Raw genomic sequence first — 14,605 nt, forward strand, 5'->3', positions numbered from 1 at the left:
CTTGATCGCACCTGGCAGAACCATTTTCGTACCTTTTTCTGGCATGTCTTGTTTTTGTTTTTTTTTGTCTTGAGTTTTTGTGCCCTTTATTGCCTCTCTTTCTTGCCTTGTTTCTTGGGGCTTTTACTCCCTTTTTCCTTGATTTTTTTCTGGCATTTCTTGGGGTTTTTTCTTCGTTTCTTCTTGCCCATTTTGGTGTTTATTCTGGTTTTTCCTTGCCCCCCTTGGGGGTTTTTTTTCAGTTTGTTTTTTTTTTTTTTTCTTCCCCATCTTGGTTTTTTGTTGTGATTTTGTTTCTTGCCCATCTTGGGGTTTTTCTCTGGTCTGTTTTCAGGGATTTTTCTTACCCATCTTGGTTTTCTTCTGTGGGTTTGTTTTTTGTTGTTTTTTTTTTTTTCTTTTCTTTTTCTTTTTTTCCCCCCTAGGTTTCTCCTTGCCCTCCTTGTTTTTGGTTTTGTTTGTCTGTCTTCCTTCCTTCCTTCTTTCTTCCTTTCAGTTCCTTTCCTTATTTTCTTTTTTTCTTTCTCTTCCTTTCTTTCTTTCTTTCCCTGTATTTCTAATCTTGGTTTTCATTTCTAGCTTTAGAATAAAAAAGCAGCAGTAGAAACTTTCAGGCTATCTGGGATTAAAAAAACTCCAAAATGAAAATGATTTAAAGAAAACTATTTATTTCCTGGGAACCTGAAATTTTCTACTGCTGCACGTGACATAGAGCGTTTATTCCTTCTTATAGATAGTTGATATTTCATACTTACTTTATACAGCGCTCCCTGCTGTGTGCACCGGCGCGCTGCAGGCACAGCGCCCCCTGCTGTCTGCACAGGCGCACTGCAGGCACAGCGGTGCGGCGACGTTCAGTTCTGTTTAATGAAACTCGGCTAGGTTCAGCTTGGTTCGGCTCTTGGTCTAAACTCATTTAAGTTCGGCTCTTCGGAACAATTCGCACAGTAACGCTTTACGGCACCTTTTACGACAGTCGCGCTTTACGACACCTTTTACGACAGTCGCGCTTTACGGCAGTCTTTACGACAGTCGCGCTTTACGGCACCTTTTACGACAGTCGTGCTTTACGACGTCTTTTACGATAGTCGTGCTTTACGGCACCTTTTACGACAGTCGTGCTTTACGACGTCTTTACGACAGTCGCGCTTTACGGCACCTTTTACGACAGTCTCGCTTTACGGCCGTATTTACGACAGTCGTGCTTTACGACGTCTTTTACGACAGTCGTGCTTTACGGTACCTTTTACGACAGTCGTGCTTTACGACGTCTTTTACGACAGTCGCGCTTTACGACGTCTTTACGACAGTCGCGCTTTACGGCACCTTTTACGACAGTCGCGCTTTACGGCAGTCTTTGCGACAGTCGTGCTTTACGACGTCTTTTACGACAGTCGTGCTTTACGGCACCTTTTACGACAGTCGTGCTTTACGACGTCTTTACGACAGTCGCGCTTTACGACGTCTTTACGACAGTCGCGCTTTACGACGTCTTTTACGACAGTCGCGCTTTACGGCACCTTTTACGACAGTCGTGCTTTACGACGTCTTTTACGACAGTCGTGCTTTACGGCCGTATTTACGACAGTCGTGCTTTACGACGTCTTTTACGACAGTCGCGCTTTACGGCACCTTTTACGACAGTCGCGCTTTACGACGTCTTTTACGACAGTCGTGCTTTACGGCACCTTTTACGACAGTCGTGCTTTACGGCCGTATTTACGACAGTCGTGCTTTACGACGTCTTTTACGACAGTCGCGCTTTACGGCACCTTTTACGACAGTCGCGCTTTACGACGTCTTTTACGACAGTCGTGCTTTACGGCACCTTTTACGACAGTCGTGCTTTACGGCCGTATTTACGACAGTCGTGCTTTACGACGTCTTTTACGACAGTCGCGCTTTACGACGTCTTTACGACAGTCGCGCTTTACGGCACCTTTTACGACAGTCGCGCTTTACGGCCGTATTTACGACAGTCGTGCTTTACGACGTCTTTTACGACAGTCGTGCTTTACGGCACCTTTTACGACAGTCGTGCTTTACGACGTCTTTTACGACAGTCGCGCTTTACGACGTCTTTTACGACAGTCGTGCTTTACGGCCGTATTTACGACAGTCGTGCTTTACGACGTCTTTTACGACAGTCGCGCTTTACGACGTCTTTACGACAGTCGCGCTTTACGGCACCTTTTACGACAGTCGTGCTTTACGGCCGTATTTACGACAGTCGTGCTTTACGACGTCTTTTACGACAGTCGCGCTTTACGACGTCTTTACGACAGTCGCGCTTTACGGCACCTTTTACGACAGTCGCGCTTTACGGCCGTATTTACGACAGTCGTGCTTTACGACGTCTTTTACGACAGTCGTGCTTTACGGCACCTTTTACGACAGTCGTGCTTTACGACGTCTTTTACGACAGTCGCGCTTTACGACGTCTTTTACGACAGTCGTGCTTTACGGCACCTTTTACGACAGTCGCGCTTTACGACGTCTTTACGACAGTCGCGCTTTACGACGTCTTTTACGACAGTCGCGCTTTACGGCACCTTTTACGACAGTCGTGCTTTACGACGTCTTTTACGACAGTCGTGCTTTACGGCACCTTTTACGACAGTCGTGCTTTACGACGTCTTTACGACAGTCGCGCTTTACGTCACCTTTTACGACAGTCGTGCTTTACGACGTCTTTTACGACAGTCGTGCTTTACGGCACCTTTTACGACAGTCGTGCTTTACGACGTCTTTACGACAGTCGCGCTTTGCGGCACCTTTTACGACAGTCGCGCTTTACGGCCGTATTTACGACAGTCGTGCTTTACGACGTCTTTTACGACAGTCGTGCTTTACGGCACCTTTTACGACAGTCGCGCTTTACGACGTCTTTTACGACAGTCGTGCTTTACGACGTCTTTTACGACAGTCGTGCTTTACGGCACCTTTTACGACAGTCGCGCTTTACGACGTCTTTTACGACAGTCGTGCTTTACGACGTCTTTTACGACAGTCGTGCTTTACGGCACCTTTTACGACAGTCGTGCTTTACGGCCGTATTTACGACAGTCGTGCTTTACGACGTCTTTTACGACAGTCGCGCTTTACGACGTCTTTACGACAGTCGCGCTTTACGACGTCTTTTACGACAGTCGCGCTTTACGGCACCTTTTACGACAGTCGCGCTTTACGGCACCTTTTACGACAGTCGCGCTTTACGGCCGTATTTACGACAGTCGTGCTTTACGACGTCTTTTACGACAGTCGTGCTTTACGGCACCTTTTACGACAGTCGTGCTTTACGACGTCTTTACGACAGTCGCGCTTTACGACGTCTTTTACGACAGTCGTGCTTTACGGCACCTTTTACGACAGTCGTGCTTTACGACGTCTTTTACGACAGTCGCGCTTTACGACGTCTTTTACGACAGTCGCGCTTTACGGCACCTTTTACGACAGTCGTGCTTTACGACGTCTTTTACGACAGTCGCGCTTTACGGCACCTTTTACGACAGTCGTGCTTTACGACGTCTTTACGACAGTCGCGCTTTACGGCACCTTTTACGACAGTCGTGCTTTACGACGTCTTTTACGACAGTCGTGCTTTACGACGTCTTTACGACAGTCGCGCTTTACGACGTCTTTTACGACAGTCGTGCTTTACGGCCGTATTTACGACAGTCGTGCTTTACGACGTCTTTTACGACAGTCGTGCTTTACGACGTTTTTACGACAGTCGCGATTTATGGCACCTTTTACGACAGTCGTGCTTTACGGCACCTTTTACGACAGTTTTTTTCTTCCCAATTTGGAGTTTTTCCTGGGGTTTTTTTGCCAGTCTTGCGGGGTTTTTTCCAGATTTATTCTTGCCCATCTTGAATTTTTTTTCTGGGTTTTTTTCTGGGTTTTTTCTTGCCCATCTTGGTGGTTTTTTTCCCTTTTTTTTTTTCCTTTTTTTTTTTTTTTCCTTGGTTTTTTCAGGTTTTTTTCTGGTCCATCTTGCTTTTTTTCTTGCCCATCTTGGGGGGATTTTCTGTGATTTTTCTGGGTTTTTTGAGGATCTTCTCCTTGCTCATCTTGGTTTTTTTTTTTTGCGTTTTTTTCCTGCCACTCTGGGGTTTTTGTTCTTGGTTTTTTTCTGGGTTTTTCCTTGCCCATCTTGGGATTTTTTTTCCGTTTTTTTTTCCTGGTTTATTTTTCCTGGTTTTTCCTGGTTTTTCCTGCGTTTTTTCTGGTCCATCTTGTGGGGGTTTTTTGGGATTCTTCTTGCCCATCTTGAGGTTTTTTTCCTGGTTTTCTGTGGGTGTTTTCTGCCGTTTTTCTTGCCCATCTTGGGGTTTTTTTCTGGGTATTCTCGCCCATGTTTGGTTTTTTTCCTTGGTTTTTTCTGGGCTTTTCTTGCCCATCTTGGTTTTTTTTTCCTGGTTTTTTCTTGCCCATCTTGGGGTTTTTAGCTTTTTTTCCCGGGTTTGCTCTTGCCCCTCTTGAGATTTTTTCCCTGGGATTGTTCTGGGTTTTTTCTTGATTTTTTTCTTCCCCATCTTGCAGTTTTTTTCCTGGATTTTTGTGGGGTTTCTTTGTTGCCCATTTTGGGGTTTTTTCTGCTTTTTTCTGGGTTTTTCTTGCCCATCTTGGGTTTTTTTACTGGGTTTTTTGGGCCTTTTCTAGCCTATCTTGGAGTATTTTTCTGGGTTTTTACTTGGCCGGGACCAAAAAAAAAAAAGCAGCCAGGGTGGAAGGCAGCTGGGGATTTTTTATTCTCAATTTAACAATGAGTTGCAAAACCTGAAAAGCAAAAGTCATATACACAAGGTTAAATCCAGTCAGCATGCGCTCACACACGCAGAGACGAGCAGACAGACACAGCCACGTGCTCTCACACACACTCCTTCTTACACGCTCACTGTGGCCCTTCTCTGAGATGCTGAAGAAGGTGCTTTGACACATCTTCTGGCTGCCGCTCCTTGAGCTAAATGGCAGATCCTGGGGAAATCAGCAGCCTCGGCGACCTGTGAGACAACAGGAAGGGTCAACAAGTGGCTATCTGACAGCTAGGACTTGTCCCCACTCTGGACTGATGAATTTTCTACCCAAAATCCCACAAAAGACAGATGAACAGTAAAGTTGTTATAACTGTTCTACCTAACTGTGACTATGTGCCAGGGCAGGGCAGCTCCGATCATAAGTGGTACAGTCTACACACAATATAAGCTGACGCATACAGTGCAAGTGTACACAGAGTGTAAGTACACACAATATAAGGCGACATGCTTACATGCAGTGTAAGTACAGACAATATAAGGCGATGCACTTACATTGCATGTACCTATGCTGGCTTATACTGTACGTACTTATACTGTATGTAAGTACATACAATATAAGCCAACATAGGAACATACAATATAAACCACGACTTAAGAAAACTCTCTGGAAGATTACTTATTGAGCCCTGTATCCTTTGAGAAGATGGAACCTATAGAACTACTGCAGTCACGTGAGGAGGGTGTAAGATGCTCCCTCTAGAAGTTCAAGAAAATGGAAAAAAACCCACTACCAAAGCTGATAGTGAGAAGGAAGATGGATGAGAACATCTTGTCCCTGTGAGACATTCCTGTCTCAAAGAGTAAAAATGTAAAGATGCTGGAATAAGGGATATCCGGCAAGGAATGTGAGTAGAACATGGCACAGAAGAGAGCCGATAAAGCATTGAGATGTAACAAAGGCCTATGCCGTGGAAGACAATGGACACACACACCATAACATAGACACAGATGACATAACACAGAGACAAGTTGCAACTGCTTGGCACTTTCCCTTTAGGGACCCGAGAGTCCTAGCACAAGACGAGCCAGAGGCCAATGAGGCCAAGGGAAAGGAAGCCCTATGACAACAGCACGTGATGATGAAATGCAACTCATTAAAGGAAGTTAGGGCCGAAGCAGTTAGGAGGATGCTCGAGAGGCTCAGCAAGCCTAGAGAAGGAAGCGGACTGCCAGGTGACTGCGGCTACAGCTCCGGACCTGAAGGCAAGCTCCACGGGGGAAAGAGCCGTGACGACTTCAAGTCGAGGAAGGCAGATGACGCAAAGTTCACGAGAATGTGGAGATGGGTAGGAACTGCCCTGCCCGGCAAAGGCTCTGGTGAGGCTGAGGAGAAACCCTCTCCCTTTACTTCCAGGGAGCCTGTCCCACTACAGACCTCTCCGCTAAGCTGACATCAGATTGCCTCCTGTGATAGTAAAGGCTTTTCCCCTTCTCCCAACCACTGGCCCCGACACTTAGCTTTTGGAAGACAAGCAGACAAAATCCATCCTCGGTCGGACGTGGACGTTGAGACGTTCTCAATGTGTGCGCTTCGGTGCTGCCGCTTCCAAGCTGTGGCTACAAGCCTGCCCAGGGTACCTAAGGCAAAACAGAAAACGTGACTATTGCCCTCAAAAACAGTAATCCCCGGGACTCCTTCGCACCCCTGCCCCAGCTCACCTCAAGTCTTGATTTGACTCCAGAGGCCGCCTGGAAGATACCTGCAAAAAGAAAATGTACACACTTAGCATGCTGCTGCATAACGCTCACCTAGGAATCAGCCCGCCTAAACTCCGAGTCACCTGCCCTCCTCTCTTCCCCGGCATGCCTAGGGCAGCGACAGCACCTGCAAAGAAACAAAGCAGAAAAGCATGCTGAGATACTGTGAAAACACAACCTCCCAACCCTGACAAGTATGCCACACTGCTACCTTAAGCTTGAACCCACCTGGCATGGGCATGCTGGGCTAGGATAGATGGCAAGCAGTCCATCTAAAATAAAAAGAGGAATAATACATACCTAGAGCTGCACCAGAAACTGAGACCTCAGCAATAACAACTGTTTCGGTACCCTACTGAATGCTCACCTTGCCCACTCAGCCTTGACAGCTGCTCTCTGCCTTGACTTCCTAAAAATAAAGACAAAGAGCAGAGCTGCAGCAGCCACAATTTATGATTCCTCTGCATAGACAAACAGTGACTGACCTTCACAGGGGAATCCCCTCACCCAGAATGGGGGGCTCTGCCCTGGATTTATCCTTCTGCAACTAAAAGAAAGTTAGGATGAAAGTGAAAGGGCTGCAGGATAACTTATGGGCTCCACGTATCCTGTGTCCATCTACAAATCCCATCTAGAATCCAACTACACATTACAAATTCCAAGTCCCCGAGACTTCTCATATTGCAGCAGGGCAGAACAGCAGCTCCAGCACAAATGTGTGCAGACACCCGTGACACAGGACAGACAAGACGTGACAAACACTGGGGACACAACAGGAACGGAAATCTCTTAGCAAGGAAAATGGCTGCAAGGACTGAGAGAATGCAAAAGAAGAAGAGTTGAAGCTGATGGCAAGCTGATGAGGCTCAGAGAACCCTGGAGGAAGAAGATGCAAACAGAATGATTTATTCCAAAAACTGCAAAGATGGATGCCCGAGAATCCTACAGTCAGAATCCTCTCCCTAACCTCACATCCTTACAAGTCCTACTCTGCTATAATGGATCATTGCGCAGCATGGCTGTCCGTACAGCTCAGAACAAGACATGACAAGACATTTGACTGGACGCTTCTAAAGAGAGATGCATTTCTGATGCCTGTGTGAGCTCCCCAGTCAAAAGATCTATGGCATGGGTGCCAGGGCGAGGAACGCTGAGATCACGGATGCTAGGAAAGGTTTCTGAAAGGCCCCTCACAGGGCTAAGATAAGAGACATGAGATATCCAGGAAAACACACAATACACAAGTGACACAAGACACACCAGGACTGCTCTGCCCTGCTGCGCACCTCAGCACTGTGACCAAAAGGGAGACTTTGCTTTTATGGGGCCTAAGGGGCAACATCTTGGCTAACCTCATTGCCAGAGCCAACTCAGACCCCCACCTCAGGGAGTCCTGACAAAGCACCCCACGTTCATCCCCTCTGAGGGTTGCAGCCCTCTGCTTATCTCTCAGACATCAGGGGATGCCTGTGTCAGGTGCAAAGAAAGGCCACCTCGTCACCTGGTAAGGTCCTGCTGGCACCGGGCTGGTGTCTCTCAGACAGCTAGATTAAAGAGAACCAAACATCAGTGCCTGACCTTGGCACCGCTTCGGCCAAAACCCCACCAGTCTGCTACTCACCATGCTCCTAGGAATGCCCAGCACCTCCTAACCCTGACCCTCTGCCATGGATGCAATGCATCCACACCTGAAAGAAAGTTAGAACATATGTCACACACCTCCACAATAACTTTAACTTTCAAGCTGGAAACACCTTATGTAAACCTAGGAATAGCACCTAGTGCCCAAGTAGAGCCCACATTCAAATTTCAACTCCCCAGGCTTGTCCCATTGCAGCACGCCATGCGGCAGGGCAGAACAGCTCCGGCACAAATACCTGCAGACACCCGTGACACAGAACGTGACAAACAGGGGGACACCAAACACAACACATCATGCTTGTGGTGAGGGCCTCGAGGGAAGAGGGCAAAAGGGACCCCAAAGACACACTAGGGAACACAGCACACCAGACAACAGGACACAGACCGGAGCTGTTCTGCACTGCCCGCCTGAAAGCTGCCATCAAAAGAAGAGCCTCTCCCTTTAGCTGTCCTAACAGGCCCTTGGAGAAGAATGCTTTTCCCTCTGCTGCTTTTTAACTCTGCCCCAAGAACTCCCAACCTGCTACACTCCCATCTCCAGGCCATGGCCCCCAACTTATCTTTTGGATGATTGGTGAGGGGAATCCACGCTGCACCTGAAATGAGTCTGCCTCGGAGGGCTCTGTGATGGCCTGTTAGCCTCCCGGTCAGCTACAATAAAGAAAACCAAAACCAAAGTATGAGTTCAGACTTATGTGGGCCAAATCCCAGCAAGGCAGCTACTTGCCCTTTCCTGAGCGTGCCTGGCTCCCTCAGGCTCCAGCTTCATCCTGATTCCAAGGATGTGGCCTTCCATAGGAGTGGCACCTAGGTTAGAGAAAGGCAAAGTTAAATGGCATTGCTGTGACTGCAGTGGATGACCTTGTGTGCTGTAAGACATGGCAATGCCTCTGCTAGGCTTCTGAACAGCCTTGTGTTGGGGGGGCCCTCAAATAAACAAATAAACACCCTTTCTCACCCTGCTGCCTGCAAACCCCCTCCCAAGAACTCCTTACTGGATACCTGATCACCCTCCCTCTCCCAGTCACCATCCTCAACTCACCTGAAGCCTCAATCCCAAACATCATCCTTGACACTGGGCAGATCCCTCTTTTGACACAATGAATCTGCTGAAAAATTGTTGTGCTTCAGAGCTGAGCAATAACAACCACTTCTCTCCGCTGCTCACCTTGGCTGCTGGTATCCAGAGTTACTTCCTAAAAAGAAAGACAAAGAACAGAGCTGTAACACAGTCACCATACACACTTCTGCTGCAGAGACAAATGGGGCCTCACCTGCTCGGGGCAATCCCCTCACCCGGGATGGGGCCCCCTGGCACAGATTTAATCCATCTGATTCTGGAAAAAAAGTTAGGACAAGAGTCACACTGTTGCAGGATAACTGAAGAGCTCCAGATATGATGTGTCCATCTACAAATCCCATCTAGAGTCCAACTACACCCCACATTACAAATGCCAAGTCCCCAGGACTTCTCCTATTGCACCAGGCTGTGCGGCAGGGCAGAGCAGCCCCGGCACAAATGTGTGCAGACACCCGTGACACAGGACAGGCAGGACAGGACAGGACAGACAACGGGGACACAACAGGAACAGACATCTCTTGGCAAGGAAAATGGCTGCAAGGACTGAGAGAATGCAAAAGGAGATGACTGAGTTCAAACTGACGGTCAGCTGATGAGGCTCAGAGAACCCTGGAGGAAGAAGATGCTAACTGAAGGATTTATTCCAAGAACAGCAAAGATCGATGCCTAGGAATCCTATGGTCAGAATCCTCTGCCTGCCCTCACATGCTTACAAGTCCTAATCCACCATAATGGATCCAGGTGGGGCATAGCTGTCCGGACAGCTCAGAACAAGACCTGACAAAACACCTGACTAGATGCTTCCAAAGACAGAAGAGAGTCTGATGCCTGTCTGAGCTCCCCAGTCAAAAGTTCTATGGCCCGGGTGCCAGGCCAAGGAATGCAGAGATCACAGATGCTAACAAGGATGCCAAGGTTTCTGACAGGCCCCCCTAAGGTAAAAGACATGGCATACACAAACAACACGTAATGCACAACAGACAAAGGACACGAGACACCCCGGGACTGCTCTGCCCTGCGCTCCTCAGCACTGTGATCAAAAGTGAGACGTGGCTTTTATGGGGCCTAAGGGGCCACCTCATGAACACCCCCCCCCCCTCCAAATTGGACTCAAAAACCCCTCCCAGTAATTCCCAAACCAGCACCATGCCTTCATCCCCTCTGTGGGTCACAGCCCTCTACTTATCTCTCAGACATCTGGGGATGCTGGTCCCTGTCAGGTGCAAAAGAAAGGCCACCTCGTCACCTGGGAAGGTCCTGCTGCCACCGGGCTGGTGTCTCTCAGACAGCTAGATTAAAGAGAACCAAACATCAGTGCCTGATCTTGGCACCGCATCAGCCAAAACCCCACCACTCTGCTACTCACCGCGCTCCTAAGAAGGCCCGGCACCTCCTAACCCTGACCCTCTGCCACACGTGGAATGCATCTGCACCTGAAAGAAAGTTAGAACTTATGTCAAACAAAACCAGGGTAACTCACAAGCTGCAAACACCTTATGTCAATCTAGGAACAGCATCCAGAGCCCAAGTACACCCCACATTACAAATTCCCACTCCCTATGGTTTGTCCTACTGCAGCAGGCCATGGGCAGGGCAGAACAGCTCCGGCACAAATGTGTGTACACACCCGTGACAGAGAACGTGACAAACAGGGGGGACAAGAAACACGACACATCATGCTTGTGGTGAGGGTCTCGAGGGGAGAAGGCAAAAGGGACCCCAAAGACACACCAGGTAACACGGCACACGAGACAACACCAGACAGACCAGAGCTGTTCTGCACTGCCCGCCTGACATCTGCCATCAAAAGTAGAGCCTCTCCCTTTACCTGTCCTAAGAGGCCCTTGGAGAAGATTGCTTTTCCCACTGCCAATTTTTAAATCTGGCGCAAGAACTCCCAACCTGATACTCTCCCATCTCCAGGCCGTGGCCCCCGACTTATCTTTTGGATGATCGGCGATGTGGATCCACGTTGCACCTGAAATGAGTCTGCCTCGGAGGGCTCTGTGATGGCCTGTGAGCCTCTCGGTCAGCTGCAATAAAGAAAACCAAAACCAAAGTATGAGTTCAGACTTATGTGGGCCAAATCCCACACAGGCAGCTACTTGCCCTTTCCTGAGCGTGCCTGGCTCCCTCAGGCTCCAGCTTCATCCTGATTCCAAGGCGGTGGCCTTTATTAGGAGTGGCACCTGGGTTAGAGAAAGGCAAAGTTAAATGGCATTGCTGTGACTGCAGTGGATGACCTTGTGTGCTGTAAGACATGGCAATGCCTCTGCTAGGCTTCTGAACAGCCTTGTGGGGGGGGGAGCCCTCAAATAAACAAATAAACACCCTTTCTCACCCTGCTGCCTGCAAACCCCCTCCCAAGAACTCCTAACTGGATACCTGAACACCCTCCCTCTCCCAGTCACAATCCTCAATCACCTGAAGCCTCAATCCCAAACATCATCCTTGACACTGGGCAGATCCCTCTTGTGACACGATCAATCTGCTGAAAAATTGTTGTGCTTCAGAGCTGAGCAATAACAACCACTTCTCTCCGCTGCCCACCTTGGCTGCTGGAATCCAGATTTATTTCCTAAAAAGAAAGACAAAGAACAGAGCTGTAACACAGTCACCATACACACTTCTGCTGCAGAGACAAATGGGGCCTCACCTGCTCGGGGCAATCCCCTCACCCGGGATGGGGCCCCCTGGCACAGATTTAATCCATCTGATTCTGGAAAAAAAGTTAGGACAAGAGTCACACTGTTGCAGGATAACTGAAGAGCTCCAGATATGATGTGTCCATCTACAAATCCCATCTAGAGTCCAACTACACCCCACATTACAAATGCCAAGTCCCCAGGACTTCTCCTATTGCACCAGGCTGTGCGGCAGGGCAGAGCAGCCCCGGCACAAATGTGTGCAGACACCCGTGACACAGGACAGGCAGGACAGGACAGGACAGACAACGGGGACACAACAGGAACAGACATCTCTTGGCAAGGAAAATGGCTGCAAGGACTGAGAGAATGCAAAAGGAGATGACTGAGTTCAAACTGACGGTCAGCTGATGAGGCTCAGAGAACCCTGGAGGAAGAAGATGCTAACTGAAGGATTTATTCCAAGAACAGCAAAGATCGATGCCTAGGAATCCTATGGTCAGAATCCTCTGCCTGCCCTCACATTCTTACAAGTCCTAATCCACCATAATGGATCCAGGTGGGGCATAGCTGTCCGGACAGCTCAGAACAAGACCTGACAAAACACCTGACTAGATGCTTCCAAAGACAGAAGAGAGTCTGATGCCTGTCTGAGCTCCCCAGTCAAAAGTTCTATGGCCCGGGTGCCAGGCCAAGGAATGCAGAGATCACAGATGCTAACAAGGATGCCAAGGTTTCTGACAGGCCCCCCTAAGGTAAAAGACATGGCATACACAAACAACACGTAATGCACAACAGACAAAGGACACGAGACACCCCGGGACTGCTCTGCCCTGCGCTCCTCAGCACTGTGATCAAAAGTGAGACGTGGCTTTTATGGGGCCTAAGGGGCCACCTCATGAACATCCCCCCCCCTCCAAATTGGACTCAAAAACCCCTCCCAGTAATTCCCAAACCAGCACCATGCCTTCATCCCCTCTGTGGGTCACAGCCCTCTACTTATCTCTCAGACATCTGGGGATGCTGGTCCCTGTCAGGTGCAAAAGAAAGGCCACCTCGTCACCTGGGAAGGTCCTGCTGCCACCGGGCTGGTGTCTCTCAGACAGCTAGATTAAAGAGAACCAAACATCAGTGCCTGATCTTGGCACCGCATCAGCCAAAACCCCACCACTCTGCTACTCACCGCGCTCCTAAGAAGGCCCGGCACCTCCTAACCCTGACCCTCTGCCACACGTGGAATGCATCTGCACCTGAAAGAAAGTTAGAACTTATGTCAAACAAAACCAGGGTAACTCACAAGCTGCAAACACCTTATGTCAATCTAGGAACAGCATCCAGAGCCCAAGTACACCCCACATTACAAATTCCCACTCCCTATGGTTTGTCCTACTGCAGCAGGCCATGGGCAGGGCAGAACAGCTCCGGCACAAATGTGTGTACACACCCGTGACAGAGAACGTGACAAACAGGGGGGACAAGAAACACGACACATCATGCTTGTGGTGAGGGTCTCGAGGGGAGAAGGCAAAAGGGACCCCAAAGACACACCAGGTAACACGGCACACGAGACAACACCAGACAGACCAGAGCTGTTCTGCACTGCCCGCCTGACATCTGCCATCAAAAGTAGAGCCTCTCCCTTTACCTGTCCTAAGAGGCCCTTGGAGAAGATTGCTTTTCCCACTGCCAATTTTTAAATCTGGCGCAAGAACTCCCAACCTGATACTCTCCCATCTCCAGGCCGTGGCCCCCGACTTATCTTTTGGATGATCGGCGATGTGGATCCACGTTGCACCTGAAATGAGTCTGCCTCGGAGGGCTCTGTGATGGCCTGTGAGCCTCTCGGTCAGCTGCAATAAAGAAAACCAAAACCAAAGTATGAGTTCAGACTTATGTGGGCCAAATCCCACACAGGCAGCTACTTGCCCTTTCCTGAGCGTGCCTGGCTCCCTCAGGCTCCAGCTTCATCCTGATTCCAAGGCGGTGGCCTTTATTAGGAGTGGCACCTGGGTTAGAGAAAGGCAAAGTTAAATGGCATTGCTGTGACTGCAGTGGATGACCTTGTGTGCTGTAAGACATGGCAATGCCTCTGCTAGGCTTCTGAACAGCCTTGTGGGGGGGGGAGCCCTCAAATAAACAAATAAACACCCTTTCTCACCCTGCTGCCTGCAAACCCCCTCCCAAGAACTCCTAACTGGATACCTGAACACCCTCCCTCTCCCAGTCACAATCCTCAATCACCTGAAGCCTCAATCCCAAACATCATCCTTGACACTGGGCAGATCGCTCTTGTGACACGATCAATCTGCTGAAAAATTGTTGTGCTTCAGAGCTGAGTAATAACAACCACTTCTCTCCGCTGCCCACCTTGGCTGCTGGAATCCAGATTAATTTCCTAAAAAGAAAGACAAAGAACAGAGCTGTAACACAGTCACCATACACACTTCTGCTGCAGAGACAAATGGGGCCTCACCTGCTCGGGGCAATCCCCTCACCCGGGATGGGGCCCCCTGGCACAGATTTAATCCATCTGATTCTGGAAAAAAAGTTAGGACAAGAGTCACACTGTTGCAGGATAACTGAAGAGCTCCAGATATGATGTGTCCATCTACAAATCCCATCTAGAGTCCAACTACACCCCACATTACAAATGCCAAGTCCCCAGGACTTCTCCTATTGCACCAGGCTGTGCGGCAGGGCAGAGCAGCCCCGGCACAAAT

The 14,605-nt window shown here is 49.0% G+C and overlaps 2 long non-coding RNA genes across 2 annotated transcripts; both read right to left on the minus strand.

Annotated features, from left to right (window-relative positions):
- Positions 1–4,428: 4,428 nt before the first annotated feature.
- LOC131088202 (uncharacterized) lies at positions 4,429–6,524 on the minus strand. The gene is made up of 3 exons (XR_009115075.1): positions 6,480–6,524; positions 4,894–6,398; positions 4,429–4,782 (listed from the first exon to the last, which is right to left on the minus strand). It is a non-coding gene; the product is annotated as an uncharacterized LOC131088202 (long non-coding RNA).
- A 50-nt stretch (positions 6,525–6,574) lies between these two features.
- On the minus strand, positions 6,575–7,107 carry LOC131088203 (uncharacterized). The gene is made up of 4 exons (XR_009115076.1): positions 7,004–7,107; positions 6,886–6,927; positions 6,747–6,790; positions 6,575–6,645 (listed from the first exon to the last, which is right to left on the minus strand). It is a non-coding gene; the product is annotated as an uncharacterized LOC131088203 (long non-coding RNA).
- Between the last annotated feature and the right edge of the window lie 7,498 nt (positions 7,108–14,605).

The sequence above is a fragment of the Melospiza georgiana genome, chromosome 11 (genome assembly GCF_028018845.1).
Source record: "Melospiza georgiana isolate bMelGeo1 chromosome 11, bMelGeo1.pri, whole genome shotgun sequence".
NCBI lineage: Eukaryota > Metazoa > Chordata > Aves > Passeriformes > Passerellidae > Melospiza > Melospiza georgiana.